The sequence below is a fragment of the Halyomorpha halys genome, unplaced genomic scaffold (genome assembly GCF_000696795.3).
Source record: "Halyomorpha halys isolate HHAL.00 unplaced genomic scaffold, Hhal_1.1 Scaffold1102.1, whole genome shotgun sequence".
Taxonomy (NCBI): Eukaryota; Metazoa; Arthropoda; class Insecta; order Hemiptera; family Pentatomidae; genus Halyomorpha; species Halyomorpha halys.
The window spans coordinates 466,540-488,568 of NW_027109254.1; the positions used below are offsets into that span (position 1 = coordinate 466,540).

General features: G+C 30.3%; 2 long non-coding RNA genes across 2 annotated transcripts in view; both read left to right on the forward strand.

The window, feature by feature from the left end:
- Window positions 1-21,485, forward strand: part of LOC136795777 (uncharacterized) — a 22,859-nt gene extending 1,374 nt beyond the window's left edge. Inside the window, exons 2-3 of the long non-coding RNA XR_010843445.1 lie at window positions 13,547-13,671; window positions 14,612-21,485. This is a non-coding gene — a long non-coding RNA (uncharacterized lncRNA). The remainder of the gene's footprint in view (window positions 1-13,546; window positions 13,672-14,611) is intronic.
- The window catches only part of LOC106688314 (uncharacterized), a 205,420-nt gene that overhangs the window by 111,740 nt on the left and 71,651 nt on the right, over window positions 1-22,029 (forward strand). The window lies entirely within an intron of this gene.

Below are 22,029 nucleotides of genomic sequence, written 5' to 3' on the forward strand. Positions count from 1 at the left end.
TCAGAGATTCTCAGGTGTTACAGATTAATTAATTACAGATAGTGTAAATATTGTATATAATAGATTAAATGCGACTGGTTGTTATTTTATATATTGTTTATATTATTCATACCTATTTATTAACGCAATTTAATAACATAAAGAAATGTATCCAAATTGTTATTCATATTTTTAATTCTAATTTAAATTAATAATTTGCACCTCTATTTATTAGTTTTTTTTATGTATTTCTATTTACTTTCGATTTCAAAATATCTGAACTAATTTAATACCTCCTTTTTTATTTATTTTTTCACATTTTAATTATTTTAAAATAAGAGTCTAGATAACCTCGAGTTCAATACTGTTGAATTTAAAAACAACTTAATTGAGCGCATTTATTTCAATCTTGTATAGGTATCTTGTATATTTGATATTATCTTAGCCTAAATCTGTAGATGGCGACTGAAACGAAAAGAGAGGATAACTTCCTGAATCACTGTTTAAGGAACTGCTCTTTGGCTGTTAAGGACACGCCTACAGCAATGTCTGAGGTCACTGTCTGCTTCCATCTGCTAGTTTATCCTCTTTTCATTTAATTCAAAATATTTTATATGGTACAATTACTATATGAGTGTTTCATGGTATGGGTTGGGTGTTTACAATCCTGTAATCTAAATTAATCGTAGCAGAACTACTATAATATACTTTATTAGAAAAAGTATAACTGTGGATGTTTTATTCTAGAATGTAGGTGCAATAAAAAAAGTTAGGTCAAAAATCTTGTTACAGTAGAATAAATAAATAAACATATAAAATACACAAATATAAGTAGTTACTTTAGGAGCTTTTGCGTGATTTTAAATTTGTGAAATTTTGCAAAACCAAAATATTGAAGCATTTTCCAACGTCACAACCATGACAACTCAGAAACTATAAACATATTTTTTCGGGTACCACTCCAAAAATTATAAATCTGCATTAAATTGATTTTTTATTTTCTGAGACACCCAAAACGTTGTATTGAAATTTAGAGACAAATGACCATCGGTTTGCAGTTTTGAGCAGAATAAACTGAATTCTAAGGACATCTTAGTCAAAATGACATTGACATCCACTTTTTCTTCTTCAGAAATTAATTGACATTTGAAAAATTTTAACTCCGATTTTGAAAGATGCATACACGTATTGAGGTATTTACTCTCTATATGTCTTAAAATTTTAGTTTTAGAAAAAACTTGAAAATTCCGTTGTATTTTTGTGAGCTAAATGGCACAAAAATGCAGTTTTTTTTTTTTTTAGTTTATAGTGTTAATAATAATAAAAAAGTTATTTTAAAAAAAATAATATATTTATTTCAAAAGTATTACGAAAAGAAAAAGTACGTGATGGGATGGTAGTAAATGGATTTGTATTTAGTGCGCTTTTGTAATGAATAATTTTACAAAAATATGTCATGCAGCTGATTTTTTTTTTCTTTGCAGACCTGCGTAATTTTATCCCTGTCATGTGATAATTGAACCCAGCTTTCTATTCCAGGTGCTCCATCAACCCATCTAAAAATTACATTTTTTTTTTAATAATTTATTTATTCTTATTTACAACTGTATACACATATATACAACAAGTAAACTTTCAGTAGGTGACGTAGTGACATGATACAAGCATGTGGAGAATCTACCCACTGGTAGAACTCCAATAACATTTCTAGAGGAGAAGATCTCGAGGCCATCTTCTTTTCAGACGCCTTGGAGGATTATTAGGCAATGAAGGAGAAGCCAGGTTAGAAACAAGTGGATTTGGTTGTTGAGAAGTTTATCATGGAAGGAATGGTATCTGGTTCTGGCCAAATCGGCAACATATGGAACATTGAGGTCCTGATGGATGACTTGATTTGTGACAAAGTAAGGAGCATTAAGGATTTTACGAAGGATTTTGGACTGTAATGATTGGATTCGGGAGGAATTTAATGGTTTAGTGGAGCCCTAAGCTCAACTCCGTATATCCAGATAGGCCTTATAGTAGTCATTTAGATCAGTATTTTGTAATGGATTGGCAATTTAGACCGTTTGTCTAGTAAATGTTGTAATAGTCGGAAGCGACGAGGAGTTTTTTGTCTTTTTAGTCTTACAAAAAAATTAAGCTCTTTTTTTAAATTGGAAATGTCAAAGGGCTTTGAATATTCTCGTCACGTTCAAACCAATAGCCTCTGCATTCTAAATTATTTGATTAATCCAGTTTCCAACGCTACGTTGGACAAGCAGATTATGAAGTACGTAAGCAGTGATTTTGTTCAGGGTTTAAATGCCAGTGAATAAAAAAAGCTTAAAGTGTTTATTACCCTTAGATTGCTTTTTTATTGTATTATTTATCATGTTTGTTGGCTATAATACAGAAAATTTAAGGTATTATAAACAATTGAAGTATTTTTTTGAAGACGGTATGTATCATTTTTTAAAAATGATTGTATACTAATCTTATTTTTTTATAATTCCTATTTATCTCATAAATTATGTTAGTACTACCCTATGTTGTTTAATATAATTAAAAACACACAAAGAAATTTTTAAAAGATAATTCTGTAGTCCATTTCATCCAAATCCAATTCATTAAAATTTAATAAATTAAACTACCTTTTTTCTTTTGTTTGTTTATTTTTTGTTATTTATAATTAACGTTAAAAAAACGTTGAAAATTGTATTGGACTCAATAGGATTATTAGATGGGACGTGTGGAATTATGAATAATCATGGATCCATAGTTTTTTTTTTTAATAAACTATTTAGTTTAGATTAAATATTTATAAAATATTAATGGACTAATGGAATGAAAATTATTGAAATTGTAATCTAACCTAACTCTCATTCACGACTTCACTCAAGTTACTTTAAACCTAGTCAGGGAAGAAGGATATGACTTATACAAAGTGTACAGAATTATACATTATGTCCTCGAAAACCCCGTTCATTGGGTCATAGACCAGAGTTACCCAAGGGCACATAACGGACAGTTCACGAACGAGTTGTTACGCTCTTGAACTCTTAATAAGATATGCTCACTGCACCCATAATTCCGCAATGTATGTATAAGTTGGAATGTTCTTAAAGCGAGGTGGAGATCAGGATTTGAGACGCATCGCAGTTGATAAATATGGATGATAAAATCATAAAATATATACAGAGTATACATTAAATGCCACCAATCATATTACTTTTCAATAAAATTAAAAATTATGATTATTGTTTCTGTTACCTTGGTCAATGAATTGAGATTTTCCTAGATTGTAGAAAATGGTAATTTTTATATTTTTAATATTATATTACACTCGAACTTAAAAAAACATGCATCATTCTAATAGCTCCTACTATATCAAATAAAATAGGAGTAAATAACCTAAAACTTTAGATACCAATTTTATTTATTTATTTTTTTGCGGTCTGTTTTGTAACGAACAAAATAGAAATCATTAGGCAATATTTAAGTGGATCAAAAAAATATATTGTCACAAAGCTAGAATTTTAATCAGTAATTCCAAAAAAAAACAATAATTGAACAACTTTTAGAACTTCTATAAAACTTTCTAAATCTCTTTCTGGTCCTTAAATGTCTGAAGAACATTCTGTTTCATAAATTTAATTAACTCGCAACAAAACGCACCGACCAACTAAAAAGTAATTAAAATTGAAATTTGCTCTCGTTTAATTTAAAGTAATAGCAGCTATCCAAATATTGAATAGTTTTCGAGTTGTGACGAAAAATTTTGTTTGTTTTTTGAAAATAATTTTTATATCAAAAAATACCAAACATGAGAGTTAAAACTACAATTTCAGAGATTTTAAAGTTAAAAATCGTAATCAGCAGCCTAAAACATGAATAATAAAAAAAAAAAATATTGATCCCCCATTTATCTCTTAAGAGAAAATATCTAGATATTTTTTTCTTATTTAATTATATTTTGATGTTTTTATTAGAAAAATCTACGGTTTTTTGTTACAGAAGAATAACTGAAGATATTTAAAATACCAAAAATGTTTTTTTGAGCATTATAGTGTATTGAAGACTGACATTTGTAATAATTTTTAAAGTTCCTGTCCGATCCGTTTGAAAGTTATAATTATGACTAAGTTAAGCTTAATAAGTTTCTGGTATTTTCGTCCCGCGTTTCAGCCATGAAAACTTCTTTAATCGTCTGTTAGTGTGTACGTGTAGTTTATGATAGAAGACAATAAAAAGTCCATAGAAAGGTTGGTTGCATGTAGGTTGGTATATAGATTTTTTTATTATTGTTTAGCATAAATGTGTAACCTAAGCGCTGTAGGTTCCAGTTATTGGACGTAGACTTACGAACGGAAATAGAAATCTGAGAAACCTTTCACAGCAAGAGGAAGAAGTATGGCGACACAATGGAATGTAAGAACAATGGCCGTTATGATTGGAAAGGTGATTCATCTAACTTCTCGATTGGCCTCAGTTACCTTCAGCTGGGGGCGCACCAATTTAGAACTATGTATATGTTTAAATAATCTTATTTAATCTCTTATAACAGCCGTTTTTTTCGATCGGATAATGGTCCTCAAGAACATGGACTGCTATAATATATGATAATAAGAAGAAAGCAAACCCAAACTTTCGATCTGGACACCATCAATTTCTGCCTCAGATTGACAGGCCTCGTGAGAATCATAGTGGCGAAACTTCCGAAAATTCGAGTTGAGTAAACCTAAAGACATTAAGATGACTCTTGTTTTACTTGTACAAGTGGCGAAAGTTTTTCTCAACACCTTCCCTGTAGAATGCGACATATGGCCCTGGGAGAGAGGGCATTAACTTTTGTTTAGGTGTGGGAGATGTGCTTATCAGAGTTTTGGTCGAATATCTAGCCAGTGTCTAGTAAATATATACTCGTTTAAAGTAAAAAAAGAAAAATTACTATAAAAGTTGTAATATGATATAGTTTATAGTTTCGTAAAAGTTTGAAACGCAGTTTCTCCACAATGTGGATTCCGGTCTCGAACCTTTATGATTCTCAACAGACGATATGTAGCTTTCAATAATTCAGAATTTGTTTTATTCAGTATATTAAGACTCTTTTCGTCTGGCTTTAACATCGATCAGGGCTTGTCAGCTCAAAATGAGGAAACGTTGTGGGTATGTTCGTATTGGAGTTTGTGAAAGCAAATGGTTGCAAATAAGGTAATTTATAAAATGGAAAAAAGTTAATTATTCTCGTTAAAATGTTAAATATTTAGCTATCTCCCGAATGATTTTAATAACCGGATTTTTTAAAATTTGGAGACCGAGAGATAAAAAATAAAATTATATAGATCTCAAAGATATTTTTATTTACAGCTAAATCGGTTTCTTTAATAATTCTAGTATCTTAAATAATGCCTTAAGAAATTCTCTTTTTGGTCAGGTGTAAAAATATCGCATAATTTAATTCGTGGCTGAATTTATGCTTGTTTTATTTTTTAAAAAAGAACTTATGGTTTTGGAATGTTGATTGGTTAATAAAGAAGTAAATTCTGGTTTTTATTGTTCATTATTTTTTTAAAGAACTTTTCGCTAATCATCCTTTTCTTGTGCTTTTCTTTTTAATCGCTATAACGGCAAATGTAAATAATTAGCTTTCACAGTTCTTTACTGCATCCTTTGCTCCTTTGCGTTTACATAGCCTTCAATAGATAGATAGAATGGTTTGTTATAATTTTTTTTTTTTAAATTGGTATTGGTATTAGTAACGGGTGGGGGGAACAAGTCCGGCAAGTGTGCCTAGTGGTACGTTTTTGCCTAACACTGGCAGCTACTTTGAAGTTGCCTTCAGGTACGAACCAAGGTGAGAGTGTCAAGAACCATCTCGAGACCGCCGAGAAATAAAAATTAACAGGAGGAAATTGAACACACAACGTTTGGAGCCGAACGCTCTGGGACCTACGCTCTAACGCATACGGCCATTGGGTTCCCTTGTGTCTAGTTTACATACATATAATAAAAACGAATTTTCGACATAGAACTTTTTTTATTCTACCCGGCCTCAAGAGTCTTCACTGTTGTTTAATAGGAGTGATACAGATGTGCGAAAAGCGCTGGGATTTCCTTGAGTCCTGTTTCTACATCGGAGGCTGAGGGCAAACTTGGTTTTATTATTGTTAAGTTATTCGGGTTGCATGTAAATATAAACTTTTGTTTTATCTTAATTTTAATTATTTACTTACTAAAGTACTGTTTAATTTTTTTGTCCTTAAATATTGTATGAATCTTTACATACTAGTTGTTTGGAGTCCACTTGACAACAGCCTATGTCCTATGTTTGGAGGTATCTAGTTTTTTTAAAAACGTTATCTGTTACATATTAAACTTTTAAATGTAAACAGAAGCAATCTTTCCAAAATAAACCTGTAACTATTATTCTTTTATACCATAGCAATAGACGTCTATCCTCGTTTCGGAAAACCTTTAGTTCATTTTTCAAATTCTGAGGATTAACCATAACCCAGTGTACCCTCAAATGTCAAATACCTTAATATTTGACTATGAAGTTTATCTCTCCAACTTTAAGCTATGTACTTGTGGTAAGCTGCAAGTTTTTTATTCCTCACTACAAGGTCGTTCTAGTCCATGAAAAGTAAAAAGATTCGCAAAAACAATTCATATCATTAGTTACAAATAAGAGATTATTGTCTAGGCTGTGGTTTCTGTTTCTATTATCCTGTCAGTGAAAGATCAAGGAGATCTTGCTTCACTCCATGATTCATAGCTCCTGCTGATTTCACAGCTTACAAACAACATAGTGAATGTAGTAGGAAAAGTTTACAATTTTACAAATGAATTCTGCGATTTCGTTACACAGGGAACTCCAAGACGAAATTTTAATAATTGAAGAAGGGGTAGTTTTCCAAAAATGTAGTTCAGTGCCACCAAACTCATCTTTCTATCGAGATTTGATTTATTACGACTTTTAGTAGAAACTAAAGTTTTATTAATAAACATTTCTCAACTTCAAAAGATAATCACTAAATGAGCAGCTCTTTTATTATTTGATGAAATTGCTATTCTATTAAATTACTATTATCCCAAATTACTACAAAATACAATCATACTAAATTGCTTTAAAGGAATATACCCACTAATGGCCAAAATAGGGGGTGGTGTCTCTGACGTCACGAACTTATGTTGCATACCTGTAGCTTGCGACGCCTAGAGAGTTAATTATTATTCTCTAATTAGTTTCGCAATTATATACTATATAATATAAATATACTATATTGATGTATTTTTGTAAATGTTAGTAATCATTCTCTAATCAGTTTCAATATTATATAGGATTTAATATAAATATACTTTATTATTATATTTTTGTAAATGTTAAGTATTTGCTTTCGTTAACTGACTAGGATTTCCTATAGATTACTAAATTCTAAATGGTTTTATTTAGAGACGAACTCGTTAGTTCACATAATTATTGACCTATGAGGGTTTAATTATAACGGAAGGTCACAATATTGATTTAATTATTAATTCAATAATGGTTTATTAATAAGTTCACTTTTGATATAATTTATAATATGATGTCACGCATGGAGAGAAAGAGATATATATCCATTTGCACAAATAAAATATATCATAAATGTTTTTATGAATAAATAAATATTCTTTTTCTGTTTATTCATAATTTTAACCCACCTAGGCAATAATGAATTATTCATAATTTTTCTGAAATACTGTTTTATGTGCTATATCTTTCGTTATTTTAAGCATCTTCCTTCAAATAACGCAAGGCGTTCCTACATATCAATATTAGATACAGATAGTGAGTGCCTTGGTTTTTGATTACGAAATGAAAAAAAGATCTCCCAAACTTAGAAAAGGACTAAAGAAAAATGTCAAATGGTTTCTTGTTGTATATGTGGTTCTTCGACATCATGTTCTTATTGTTAAGCAAATGTTGGGTTAACTCTTTCTTATCCTAAAATATTTTATTTAGAGCCATATTAAAGATTATCATAACTGATATCAGAAAGTAATATGACATCTAATCTTATAGGAAAGTATTAAGAAATTATACTGAATTAAATATAGATTTCGATATGAACTCGTCATCAGTTAAAATCCTAGTATTAGGAATGATATACAACCGCGAAATGTAATCCCATTGTTGGGTTTAAAATACCATACTAGACATAGGTGAATCGACAATTTATTCAGCTAATCCTTAACTCTTTAAAGATAACTCCAACAAAGATTTGACATGGCAGTGTCTCAACAAACACTCAGAGTCGGTCTCAAAATAACAGCTTCAGTTAACTACATTAGAGAGAATTTTGTTAAGGAAATGATTGTTTCCAGTATGGGAATCACTGTCTTAGAGGAATCCAGTTAAATTATAAAACTAACCTTTAACTCGAGAAAAAGAACTTAGACAAAACAACTAAGATGGCGTCTAACAGACATCTACAATTATTTGTTTGTTTATTTAATTAAATGTCATGGGCCGAGAATGCGACAAGAAGCAATTTTTAAAACAGCTAGAACTTTGTGCAAAACTTTCCTATGTTCTCTATCAAGCCGTTAATTGCTTGTTTAAAAGCACAATGCCGACATATTTACCAATAGTTCAATATTCTGGAATATGAATTTATTATTTTTTATTTAGTGGTTCATTTTTTTTTTTTTTTTTTGTTATCCCCTACTCTGTTCCTTTCTCACACAAGGGGAGAGAGGGTTATCCTAATGTTAACCAATTTATATTAACCTGAGTGGAAGGGTCATGTTTTTTTCCATGGGAACGCCACGAAATAAAAATCCACCCCTCCGGCCGCATTCGAACCGGCACTACTGCAGACTCGAGTTGCTGAGGTGACACCTCAACTTCCTAGACTGCAAACGGCCCCAATCTAGAATATGAACCACATACTTTTTTTTAAATTTATTTAATGTAATTTACAACTGTACAATTAATAAAGACAATAAGTAAATATGTTGTATGTTTCATGTACACTTGAAAATCTTGGGAAGGAACCACCCATAGGTGGAACTTCAAGCAGTAATCTAAATTAGAAGGTCCCGTGGCCATCTTCTTTTCAGACGCCTCGGAGGATTATCAGGGATTGTTAAGAATGAGAGATTAAGAATTAATGGATTAGGATGGGTAAGGAGTTTGGAATGAAAAGATGCATATCTGTTTTGGGCCAAATCTGCAACGAATGGGATGTTAAGGTCTTTGTGGATGAGTTTATTTGTAACGTAATAAGGAGCATCGAGGATTTTGGATTGCAAGAATTGGACGCGGGAGGAATTTGATGGTTCGTATGTAGATTCCAAGTAAGTCTCTTGTTAAGATGGAGTCCTAAGTATCTAATCTGTTCAACAGACGTGAGAGGAGTATTTCGTAAAATATTAAATAAGAATTTTAGAATTTTTCGAAGCTGCTGGTTTGTCATGATATTCTCGCCCCTAGCACTTCAATTAAAAATTAATTCCTTAACTTTGTCATACGTCCTATTTTGTTTGACTTTTGCATTTTTCATTTAATTTTTTTCACTACAGCTTGGCAGTTTTTTGTTCAGAAGATATTAAACTACTTACCACCATATATAATACAAACTGAATTACAGACCAATTATATCCATGCTCTCCATAAACTGTGAGGGTTGAGTGGCCACATGAAGAGTTGGATTGCCATCTCCAGTGTATTAGAGGCTAACACCATTAGGCTTTAGGAGTGAGGCTGTTAATGGTGGCTGCTTATTGGCCCTCGTGGTGGTTCCATCCAGCCATTGGTGAGACCAAATTAGTCTCAATTGATAATTTACCGAGCCTTGTTACGTATAAACTACCGATGTATTAGTATGGTTATGTATCGATTTATCATTTCATCTCGAGTTCATTCAGATCCTACTTCTTGAAGGAATAAATAAATAAAAAGAACAAATAAAATCTTTTTTTTTCTGGCCAATACATTTATAGTATTATATGAAGAAAAAATATTTTCTTTAAAGAATACCTTCAGGTGCGGTTTTTTCCATACTTTCCGTTTGAAAACAAAAGACATTTGAATTTCTCTAAAAACAGTGATCTTTAGATACTTAAAATTGTTTCAAATCGATAAAACATGATTGTATGAATGGTTTTATAGGAATACTTTTATCAAACATTACCTGAAGAATTTTTGTCCTACTTTATTAAATATTTGGTAAAAAAAAAAAAAAAAAAAAAAAAAATTGATTTCAGTTATCTGATGTAATATATACATCACAAAAGGTTTTTTTTTTTTTTTTTCTTTATAAGGCGTAGGTGTCATAATTGCTTTGTTAATATTTTTCAACTAACCACCCAAACCCACTCGTGTCTAACCTTGCTTCCTCTTCCATTCCTGGCAATCCTCCAAGGCGCCTGAAAAGAAGATGGCCTCGTGACCTTATATTGTAAACTGTTTTAGAGTTCTACTACTGGGTAGTTTCTCTACATCCTGTATCATATCATATGTCATTATGATCAAATTTACTGGTTGTATTTTTTTATACAGTTGTAAATATCAACAAATAAATAAAATAAAAAAAAAAATATATATAATTTTCAAAAATATAATTTATATATATAATAAAGAAAAAAACAAAAAACGTTTTATGATTTTTATTCTCTTTTTAGAAATTAATAAAAACATTTTTAAAAAAAGGTTCATCAAAATCTTCATTACTATTTCCCTATAGACACATCTATAAAATATTAAATTTTTATTTGCTCGAGTTTTTGTAATTCCATGGATTTAAATATATCTAATGGATATATATCAAATTATTCGAAATCTCAACGAGAGAGATTTTTTTCTGTAATCGCTTAGTATTCATAAAGGATCTTAACTAACTACTATCCTCCATAGTTTCAGTTATAAATGGAAAGTAAATAATAGAGGATATGAAATGCCAGAAAAGTATAGGACAACAATATTTTTTAAAATCTCAGGAGACTACAAAACGTGTATGGATTATAAGATGAGCCACCAGAAAAATAAAAACATGATTAATGGTTGTATTTTCTCTTATATATTCCTAAAATTTATTCGTTTTGTTATATTAATCATATACTCAATTTATTTTATAATTCTATACAAGTATATCTGTATACTTCTAAAAATTATATATAATGATAGAAACCGATAAATAATCCCATTGGATGTCGTCAGAAGTGGTGCAGGTAATTCGCTAATTTTTTATTTATTTTTTTTCTCGGTTGTAGAAAATCGAGTGAGAGAGATGATGACGGACGACCGTATTATCGAAAATACTTCTTGAAGAAACCAACCAGCACTGCAATTTTGCAACTGCAGCACTGCAGTTTACCTACCCGATAATTGAATTTCGCAATTTTAAAACATCAACTTATTACATTATTTTTTATTTATTTATTTATTTATATTTACAACTGTATATAAAAAAAAACAACAAGTAAATTTGATCATAATGACATAATGATATGATACAGGATGTAGAGAAACTACCCAGTAGTAGAACTCTAAAAACAGTTTACAATATAAGGTCACGAGGCCATCTTCTTTTCAAGCGCTTCGGAGGATTGCCAGGAATGGAAGAGGAAACAAGGTTAGAAACTAGTGGGTTTGGGTGGTTAGGGAGTTTATTATGGAAGGAATAATATCGGGTTCGGGCTAGATCGGTTACATAAGGAACATTTAGGTCTTTATGGATATTACATTATTTAAAACTTTTTATTTAAATTTTTTCTAACCTAATCACACTGACTTGTGTTCAATATTTGTCGTCGTTTAGGTTTCAAAGAATTTATTTAGCATGGTGGAGATTTATGGGTGATAGTGCAGATTTATTTATAATAGAGAAGACTTTTTATAACTTATTTGCGGTTAGAATTACAAACTTTTAAAACTAATAAATCCATATAGGATAATCGAGATAATATGGAAATACAAACGAAGATTTATAATATGTGGTACGCATGTCCATTCATTATCAAATGAGAAGTCGTTAAATTATTTCGTTTGAATATGAGGTAACAGATAAACTTAACTTCTTCTTGAAGTTCACCAAACTACTATAGATTGAAATTGAAACAATGTCTATGAAATGATTGATTTGCAGTATTCACGTCGCAGAATGATAAAGAACTTTTTTTCATTTAGTCAAGGTTGGTAGTTAAAGCTTATTGGTTTTCATTAGCTTTAAAAAATGAGGTATTGTTTTATGTGTCACAATGTTCTACAAGTAGTTTCCACTTGTGAAAATACTCTATAGGTGATATTCTACTGAGTGCTCAAATCTTCCTACTGTGAAAATTTTCTATTTCAAATATTCGGCTATGTTACTCCTTCTTTACGATAGATTATTTGTGTCTTTATAAAATCGAGAATTCTATTCTATTTTTTTCTCAACGATTCCATTACTATATCTGTTTTTCTAGAAAAAAAAATATTTTTTTTTACGAATGAAGTAATGTAAAACAGGCAGAATTTAATATACTCACAAATAATCTCTGATAATTATATGAATTTGATTTAGCATTGCGAATGAATAATTTAAAAAAATAGTTATTTATTTGATAAATGTATTAATTATAATTAGAGGAGCTTCAGATCAAATTATGTTCTGTCCATTTGAGAATGAATTCATTTCGATCCTAACAACAAGTCGTGTCAAATGAACAAAATTTATCTTGCAATGAACAATAAAAATCATTGTTAAGAAGAACAAAAATTTTCAAATTAAATTTTCTTTGCAAAAATAATTCACAATTCTAGTATTTTGTCAGAAAATGGGCAATATTTTGATATGGAACTACTGTTTTATTAACATAGGACTTGAAGGAAGAGGTTATAATATTTAGTTATGATAAAACCAATTTTGCCAATGAAACCAAATTCAGCTATTCTCTAAACTGTTTATTCATATTATTAGTAACAACTTTAAGCAAATAATTCTCTATTTTCTAAAATCAATTATATTAGTAACACAAATAACCAGAATAGAGCCAAAAATAAATATGTAAGACAGACATGTACCAGAAGTTGTATTTTTTGCATAATTATCATCTGAAACTTATAAGACGAAATGTGACAACTGACAAAATATTAATTTGGGTCGTTTATTCAAAATTTAAAGTAACTGTAATTGTGTAATGAATAAACCTAAGTCCCCAATTCGTTAATGTATTGTTATAAATTATGGCAAGAAATACCTCATTTCTTTGTATTTTATTTAGAATATTCTAGAAGTCGATTAAACTCCTAATTGTTTTTTACATATACATTCTTTAATTATGATCAGGAATAAACGCTTTTAATAAAGAGAAGTAACTCTGGACATATCGTAAGAAATAGCGACCGTACCCTCATTAAAATTTCTTATCAATTGACCATGTTAGTTTTCTTTATAAATTTATAAGCTAAAATAAAGTCTAATATAAACTATCTTGAATAATTCATCGCTTACCGTAAAGATACCGTTGTTTTTCCAGCAGGCCTGGGTAAACATCGGCCACTTCTTGTGTAAGAGACTTCATCATACATGCGCATAATTTAACGGCTTTTCTTTTGTTACAGGTAAGAAGTTTCTTCATCTCGATGGCTGTGGTAAATCTTAAAGGATTATCATATGAGTGTGTGCGCGGTCATGCAGGGATCTGAGGAACTGAAATGCTAAGGATGTCAAGGAAATGCATCAACAAGTCAGGCTCAGTAAATCTCTGAATAAATTTGGCAATTAAAATATTTTCCACCAAATGAAAATTTTAGCTTTAATTATGAACCAGGAAGGATAAAAATATATTTCGTAAAATTATAATTACATCTCGTATTTTGGTGCCATTAGTATGGTAGAGTTTTGCCCGTCTTTTCAGTCTACAGCATAGGTGAAATGTTTTAGAATTAGGGATGACTAAACTTTTTTAGTATTATTTCTAGTAGAAAATGGTGAATGAGGTATTATTATGTCCGGACAATGTAATTTTTTTTTTCTACAAAATAGATAGAGAACAATTTTATTGAAATAATATTACAATGTTTTAATTATCTAAAAGTTTATGTAATGAGTAATGGTTATTAAAGAATAAAAATTAATATTTTTTATAAAGAAAAATCACAAAACAATTTAACAAATAAAACATTTTGAGTTTTACGACCGCGTGCCTCATTTATAGAAAAAAAAATTCATAAAAATCCTATCTCTAGTAATAATCCACAAGACAGCGTAACATGTATCAAGTACTCAACATGTTAATATGTAACATATTGTTAATGATTAATTCTATGAATTTCTGATACAAAAGGAGATAATTTATTTTGGTCTCGAAATGGTAGAAGTTTTTCCAAACTATACCAGCACTCAGGATTTATCCTTTTTGCACCAATAACCAATTAACCAATTGTCAATAATGCTTCAAATAATCATAAATTAATGCAGAAACTGTTTGCACCCCATCGTTTTAAATATCTATTTACAAAATTATTGTGGAATTATAACGTTTGTTAGTCAAGTGATTAGAATCGGCATTTTTTATTAACGTTTTATATTAAGTATGATACATTTTGATGCTCAGGAAACCGATTATTAGTAGAGTCACGTGTTACGAAAATATGAATTCCAGTAACTGGAAGCACCTGTTCCAGCTGGAGAATCAAGATATCGACTCTTCAAACTCAATAACAAACTGGAGCCTGACCCGGATAGCCGCCGTGCTCTCTTCACATTTACAATTATGGAACAATTAATAACGGTTTGGAACGGAATTGCTCATGTCCATTTATCGTGTTTTATGCAGATTATTATTTGATTTTTGTGATTTATTATTTTTTTTATTTGTAGGCAATGCACGTTAGCAGATTTTATTGGATGTTTCGAGTGAGATGAAAAAAAAAACCTATGATCGTATCAGGGGTCTGTTTGAATTCTGTATCGTCCGAATCCTATTTGAAAAGTAGAATTCAAAGCTGAGCTCGGTAAAACTGAAAATGAAAGTAAGAAAAAAATACAAACACTTCTCGAAACATATTTTACGATTTGTTTATTCATGATCTCATCAAGAATATACAAAAGAAGAGAAAAACAAAGTTAAATTTTTAATAGTTTATGAAACTAAAAAAGAAAATTTTTATACCCATTTGCTTCTTTTTTCATTCAATTAATCAACTAATTTTAACTTGAATAAATGTACAGAAGTATCTTAAACGACATTTTTCTCCATTATTTTAAGGCATAAAGACTAAATCTGATGTAAGCCATTATGTATCATAATTTTGTTCTAAGTCAGCACATTTAACTAATATATTAAGCTAATTGTATAATAAATAAATGTATAATATTCATTTTTCGATCATATATTTACCCTGTTAGGATTTGCATGTTCCATGCATAAAGCATATACATGCATTAAAATATACTAAGTATAGTAGAAATCTCGAAGTGTTTTTCAAATTGTAAATATTTTAAATGGTAATGAAATAAATGCATAAATTAATTCTGTAATGATGATAAGAATATTGTGTAAATTAAAAAAAAGATATGTCATAGATGACGTGTTCAGACATTCCAATGTTTAATATCGAGACTTAATATATTTATGAATATTGCTATAAACCTAAATATTAAAATCTAACAAAACGCCTCTCTCGAGGACTTACTTGGGCAATGTAATTAACTATCTATATTTTATTAGCCAAGTTAATCTTTATTATTGCCTCTTATTTAGTGTTCTTAATCTACATTAATTCTAGTAGATAACTTTCCATTTATCTCTATGGATTAAATTTACTACAAATATTTTTTGACAACATTAATCTCCTTCATTCGATACGCTATTTTTTTTCTAGTAAGGGCCTCTTTCACTTTGGTCCGCTAGACACCTCTTTTGACTATTGTTACCATCTAATGATGCACATACAAAGTGGATCACCTATCGGTAAACATGCCAATGAGTTCTTTCCACTCTTATGGCATAGTGTCTAGGATCTTCTAAGGTCTCTGAAATCTATTGGCTTGCAATGTAGTCAGTCCATCGGAGCAGTCCAACCTAGTTCATTCTTACAGTATCGGAGATTTTGTACAGTTCTCCTAATTCCCTGATATGAATTCAATTCTAGGTGCTGGAATTCCCCAAGTAATCAATCCTCCACCTTGTAAGGCCGTCAGCCTACTGGAGGCATACCTACCTTACGCTATGTACCTTAATTTGAAACGCGTTATGTTCCTCAAGAAAGTCTTAATGGCTGTTCGGAGGTTCGGTCAATGGAGTGTTTGCTTCGGGGAAAGAAACTTTACTGCGTGTATTGACTCTGAACGAACACAATCCGAGGATCTAGACTTATTGCACCCGAGTGAGTCGGATGGAATATTTCTTTATAACCAACAAAAGCTATCTACATATCAAAAAAAATTTACAGATTTCAATGGCTTGCGACTACTTCTCTGTGCACAATTTTATTTTTTTAGATTGAAATATACTTATTATATGTTTATTTTTGAAAGAGCCTTTGAAATGAAATTAATAATATGTGGCCCATCATCGTATCTCAAAAAACATTCTGCCTTACTCATTAGGTCTCTTAATTTATTGATAAAAAACGTGTTGGTTCGTCACTAATAATTTCACATTACCTTTTCGGGATAAGTGGAGTAGTTCTAAGTTGTGATGGAGGAGTGAATAAATATTTGTTATTGAGTAACTTTATTGATTTGAACTAATTTAAAATAAATTAACCAATTATTTATCAACACTTTCCTTCTTCGTTTTAATTGAATAAAAAACTACCGAAACTCGTAGAAATAAAAATTGATTTGTAGAAAAAAAAATTTGCCTTTTATTTACTTCTGAATAAAAACCAGAAACCCTTCCGTATTATTATGAATTATTATGTTTTAGGACTATGTATATTTGAAAAGTATCATTTGTGGCCTTAAAATTTGTTTAAACATTATTATTAGTTTTATATTGTTGAACATAGGATGAAGTGTCTGATAATAAATCTGAAATTTTGGTTCATATATCAACATTAAAATTTTATTTAAAAATTTGAGAGCATGCACCTTATTGTGATTCGGATAGAACCAATCTTCTTCACGTTGTATAATGCTTGGCAAGGCATCTTAAAAAAAAAAAAAAAGTTGGTTTTAAACCAGTGCATCGTATTGACAATGGAGTTTAGTTCCAGATGTTACAATTGAAGAAAGAAACTACGCCAATAAATGGGTATTAAATAAATAAACAAAAATTAACTTTTTCTAATGTGAAAAGGTCACAAAATTGAAGTTTTGAAGTTTTTCTAATACGAAAATACCCTTTTGTCCCGTACAGAAAACTAAATAACAGATTACCCGTGTATATTTCAAACATCTTTTATTTGGAAAACATTGACAATAAAATCTTGTATTTGCTCCCGCACAAGTTGCAATCAAACGATACATAACGCAATCAGAAAACAAATATTAAATCCCTAAGGAACTTTATACAAATAGGTACTCACGATAAAATATTTGATAGATTTATTTATTGATAGATATTACAATCTGCCACACAGTTGTGTGCAATAGGTAATAGTGATGAATGATCTCATACATACTAAAATAAAAAAGAGAAAAAAAATAAAATAAATAAAAAAAATAAAATAAAAAAATAATAATAAAAAAAACTCTCTTAAAATATATACAAACAAAAGAATAGACAAGATGAACATAATAAAACTATCTGTTTGAAAAATAAATAAATAAAAAAACATAATGATAAAATAATATATACAATATTTACACAATCGACCTGAGGATCCCTGAATCCACTCTATCCCCCACGTGTGAGGGCTAGAGCAGAGCTCAACAGATCCCAGGGCATCCCTCTCGCCGCATCACTGGTAATGAGCCAGTGAACACTCAACTTGAGTGGAGAATCTGACCATTGCCAGAACTCCAATTGTCCATTTTTATTTTAATAAAACTTGGCCACCGCCGTTTCAACCTTCTAGGTGGGCTGTAGGGATGGGTGGAACTAGATAAGGTTTGAACCAAAGGATTAGGATGGTTGGAAAGGGACGATAAAATATAGTTCAAATTTATTTATTATTTCTTTCAAGATACCAACGCATTGAACTGTGAGTTAAAAAAAAAAAAAGGATTTTTCATCTTTTAGAAGTTAAGAATCAATGCGAATAATTAATGTATCATTATTCTCTCTTCATATGCCATAAGAAATTTTACTTTCTCGTTTGCCCGAAAGTAATAGCAATTTTCATAATTATAATTTTAAAAAAACAACAAAAAAAAGACTGGTTCCTCGCATATATTACACGATGGCACAAACAATAATAGATGGAATAATAAAAGGTGTTATGTGGCCCTCACTTAGGCTTCAAATTTATTATTTCTTTGTTGAACCTTGTCAACAGAAATAGTGACTCTACCTTCAACTATAACTGCAAGAGAACAAATGAAGTAATAATATTAGCCACTATAAAGACAGAAGTTATGTCGTCTACATTTCACTTGGTTCATTGACTTCGGATTGATTTATTTTAATTATATTGTTTTACGATTTCGGTACTATCAGTTGATTTACGGATTAAATATTAACTGTCACAATTTTGTTTTGAATCAGTAAGGTTTAGACTAACGTCTACACTTTCACCTTTTAACTTTCCATGATAGGGTAAAAGCGGATGTGAAAAAATGGGTCAGTGCGAACCATAAAGCGTTGGAGAGCACCCCATCTGACCACCATAATGTAATAATTAATATTATCCCTAATTTAAATAATAAAAATTTGTTTAAAATAAATTTTTATAAAAATTCTTTCATTTTGATAAAAAAAAAAAATTAAGTTTCATTATTCATTGAACTTATTCAACATTAAATCCACCATGTACTTCTTTAACTTTACAGGTGGAAAATGCGTATCACTGTGAAATTTTGGCCAATTTAAAATATTGCTGTTCTAAAATTTAGTGGTAACAGATTTCATGTTATCGCCCTAAGATTATTTTAAACAAAAGAATAATGAACTTCAATTACAATTTCTTACCCAAAGAAATATGGTAAGATCACACTTGCGCTTACATTGGGACTTTCAATTTTTTTTTTCATAGAGGAATATGTCATATGCATTGACAACTTTTCAAATCTCCACTGTGAAAATTAAATTATCAATAACCAAGTGAAGTCATACTTTTAAAATTTTAGTCTACATTTGCTTTAGTTTAATTGGATAGTCAAAAAGTATTATAATGAAAAAAAAATGTTAAAACCTTTTTCTCAAAAATTAAATATTTGTTGATATTGCATTAAGGGTTCAAAATAACTAGATGATTTTGTGAATTTTTACCTTATTCCTGTTCTCTGGAATTTTATTTGAATCAACTTCATGACATTTGTAAAAAAAAAAAAGTTCAAAATAAGCATTTCATTGTTTTTAAAGTTAAACTTGAACCATACACCCATTCTATTTAAATAGAAATATTCCTTGTTTTATTTAAATCACATAAAAAGTAAAAAACATTATTGATCTCCTTGTGGTGAACGCCCCACGATTTATCTCGTCGTCAAAGTGGAATATCCAGTAGAGACGGGATATTTTTAGCTGGTCGCTAGAAGACGGATAACTGTTCCGAGTAATCCCTTGTTTTTCTAGGACAGTCATGTTTGTTCTCTGATTTTTTTTTTCCATTTTCTGACGGATTTTCAAAAACCGCTCGTGGCTCGAAAACACGTTTGACTTATGGTATAATGCAAACTAGCCAGTACTTCTTCGAATTTTCTTTCTCAGAACAAAAACATGTCATTCACAGACTAAAACTTAACAATTACTTATGATATTTTGTAGATAGCTATGATAGCTTGCAGAATTAGGTTTTCAACAACAATGATTTGATTGATGGTGTTCACTTGGACTTAGAAGTCAATTAATGATGTTGCCATTATAAAATCAATAATTCTATGTTCATTTATTGACCTTCTAACCAATGTAGAATTAAAAAAAATTCTAAAAAAAATAGTTTATGAAATAAGAATGCTTAATATTAATCAATATTTTAAATATCATAAAACATAAACAATCCCTGGTTATGACAGCGTAATAAACGCCAGAGCTAGATTGCATCAAAATAAAGAGCTCTGAATTATATTTAATATCATATTTTATTTTAATTCAGTTTTTAGAAAAAAATAAATTATTTCTTCAGCGTTCATAAAGTTAGAATTGAAAATTTATGGAAGTTTTCCTTTGTTTTCTTTTTTATTTTATTATTTTATTTATTTTTTTCAGTTTTCATAAAGATATACATATATTTCTTCATTCATATAAGAGAGAGAAGTATGTTATAACAAAGATGTTGTTGATAAGAGTTTTACTGCACTGAATATTTTTTTATAATATTTATGCCCTAATCATTTTGCTTAATATTAGATTTATATCTAAACTATTTGACTAAAAAATGGTCCAAGCACCATTTTAACTTGCGTTGAACAACTATGGTGTTGATATTTGTAACATTTGGTGTAACTTAACGATAATCTTAAATTATATGTTATGGAGTGCTAATTACATTAGAAAATCGTACCTCTACTTATATTTAACACAAGTTACTTTAAAAATGTAATTTCTTTTAATAATATATATTTTTTTTTTCGTACCCTCCATTGAAAATAAGGAATACTTATGTACAATGTTATGTCAGTTGAAGTGTGCTGCCTTCTTCTACCCATGGTTATTTTAAGGCCTTGTCGAGTGTACACTGTGTGTGCAGAATCGATGGCGCCGTATGCGCGGGGAGGGTCCGCTTTGCTGGTTGTGATAGTATTAGGTTTAGACTTAAGAGCCCAAACCTCGTCCCATGGTAAGAACATTTACGAAGGGGACATCTCCTTGCAATCTCCCAGGTGGTGGTGGAGAGGCGATTTCCCGGAACAGCGAGTTGGTGCAGGCCTTCAACCCATCAAAAAATTTGATGTGCCTCCGGCCAATGTACTCGGCACAAAGGGCAGCTCGAGCTCATCGTGGATGACAGTGTTTCTGGCCCTCTGTAACGCTGTTCCTCTTACTATCTTCCGAAAGACAGAGTTCTGGAAGCTCTACAGTCTGTTGAGCGTGGTTCTATACATGTGTTTGAGCAGCGTCGGTCTAATGACAGCTTTGTGTATCTGAAGCTTGAGCCTGAGCGAGAGCTGCGGAGATTTTAGCAGATGATACAGTCGATAGCTTCTGACGGGCGAGCTTCAGTCTCTCACGAACATGGCTATAAAATGTGAGATGGCGATCGAGTGTGACTCCCAGATAGAGCAGGTTTAATAATAATTTAAAGCTGTTAGGTATTTATAGTTATTCAAACAACATTAGTTGTGAGTAGAATGAAGCATATAAACCGAATAAATTCTGTTAGGTGATTTTTTATTGATTCACAATAACTCGTAATTTTCATTTTGAAATATTAGTGTTAATACTGTCCATATGATGTACACCTATTATAATACACTGGAGGAAGATAGTCCGGTTGGCGGTCAATAAAGGTATCAAAACTATTTATTGTTAACCAACGTAAGGATGTTCTGGTGCCAACTGGGCAGACGGGCAACTATCTTTTTCCAATATTATAGTATACGTTATAATAGGTGTACGTATAATATACTTTATCAAGTAATGTAAATAAAGTAAAGGAATTTTGAAACTTTATGGCTTTTCAACTAATTTTAAACATTATTCAATATACATAGTGTTTACATATTAATTATTTTTGAAATTATGTTTTTATATGATCTTAGATCGATCTTTAAATTTGTATTAGCTTTTAATTTTAATGTAATACTACTGTACTATTATTATGATATCTTCTTAATATTGGAGGTAGCGAAGCAAAATATTTTTACCTGTACCCAAGGCCAGAGGTGATGAATAATCTAGAATAGGCAGGCGATGTCCAGCTGATGGTGACGATTCATCATTGATGCAGTTCGACCACATGTTGAAGGTTGGCCGTATCGATCCTCGTCGGAGGGCTTGCTGTCCCTGCCTATATTCTTTTAGCAACAGTATTTATAATATATTGATAAATTT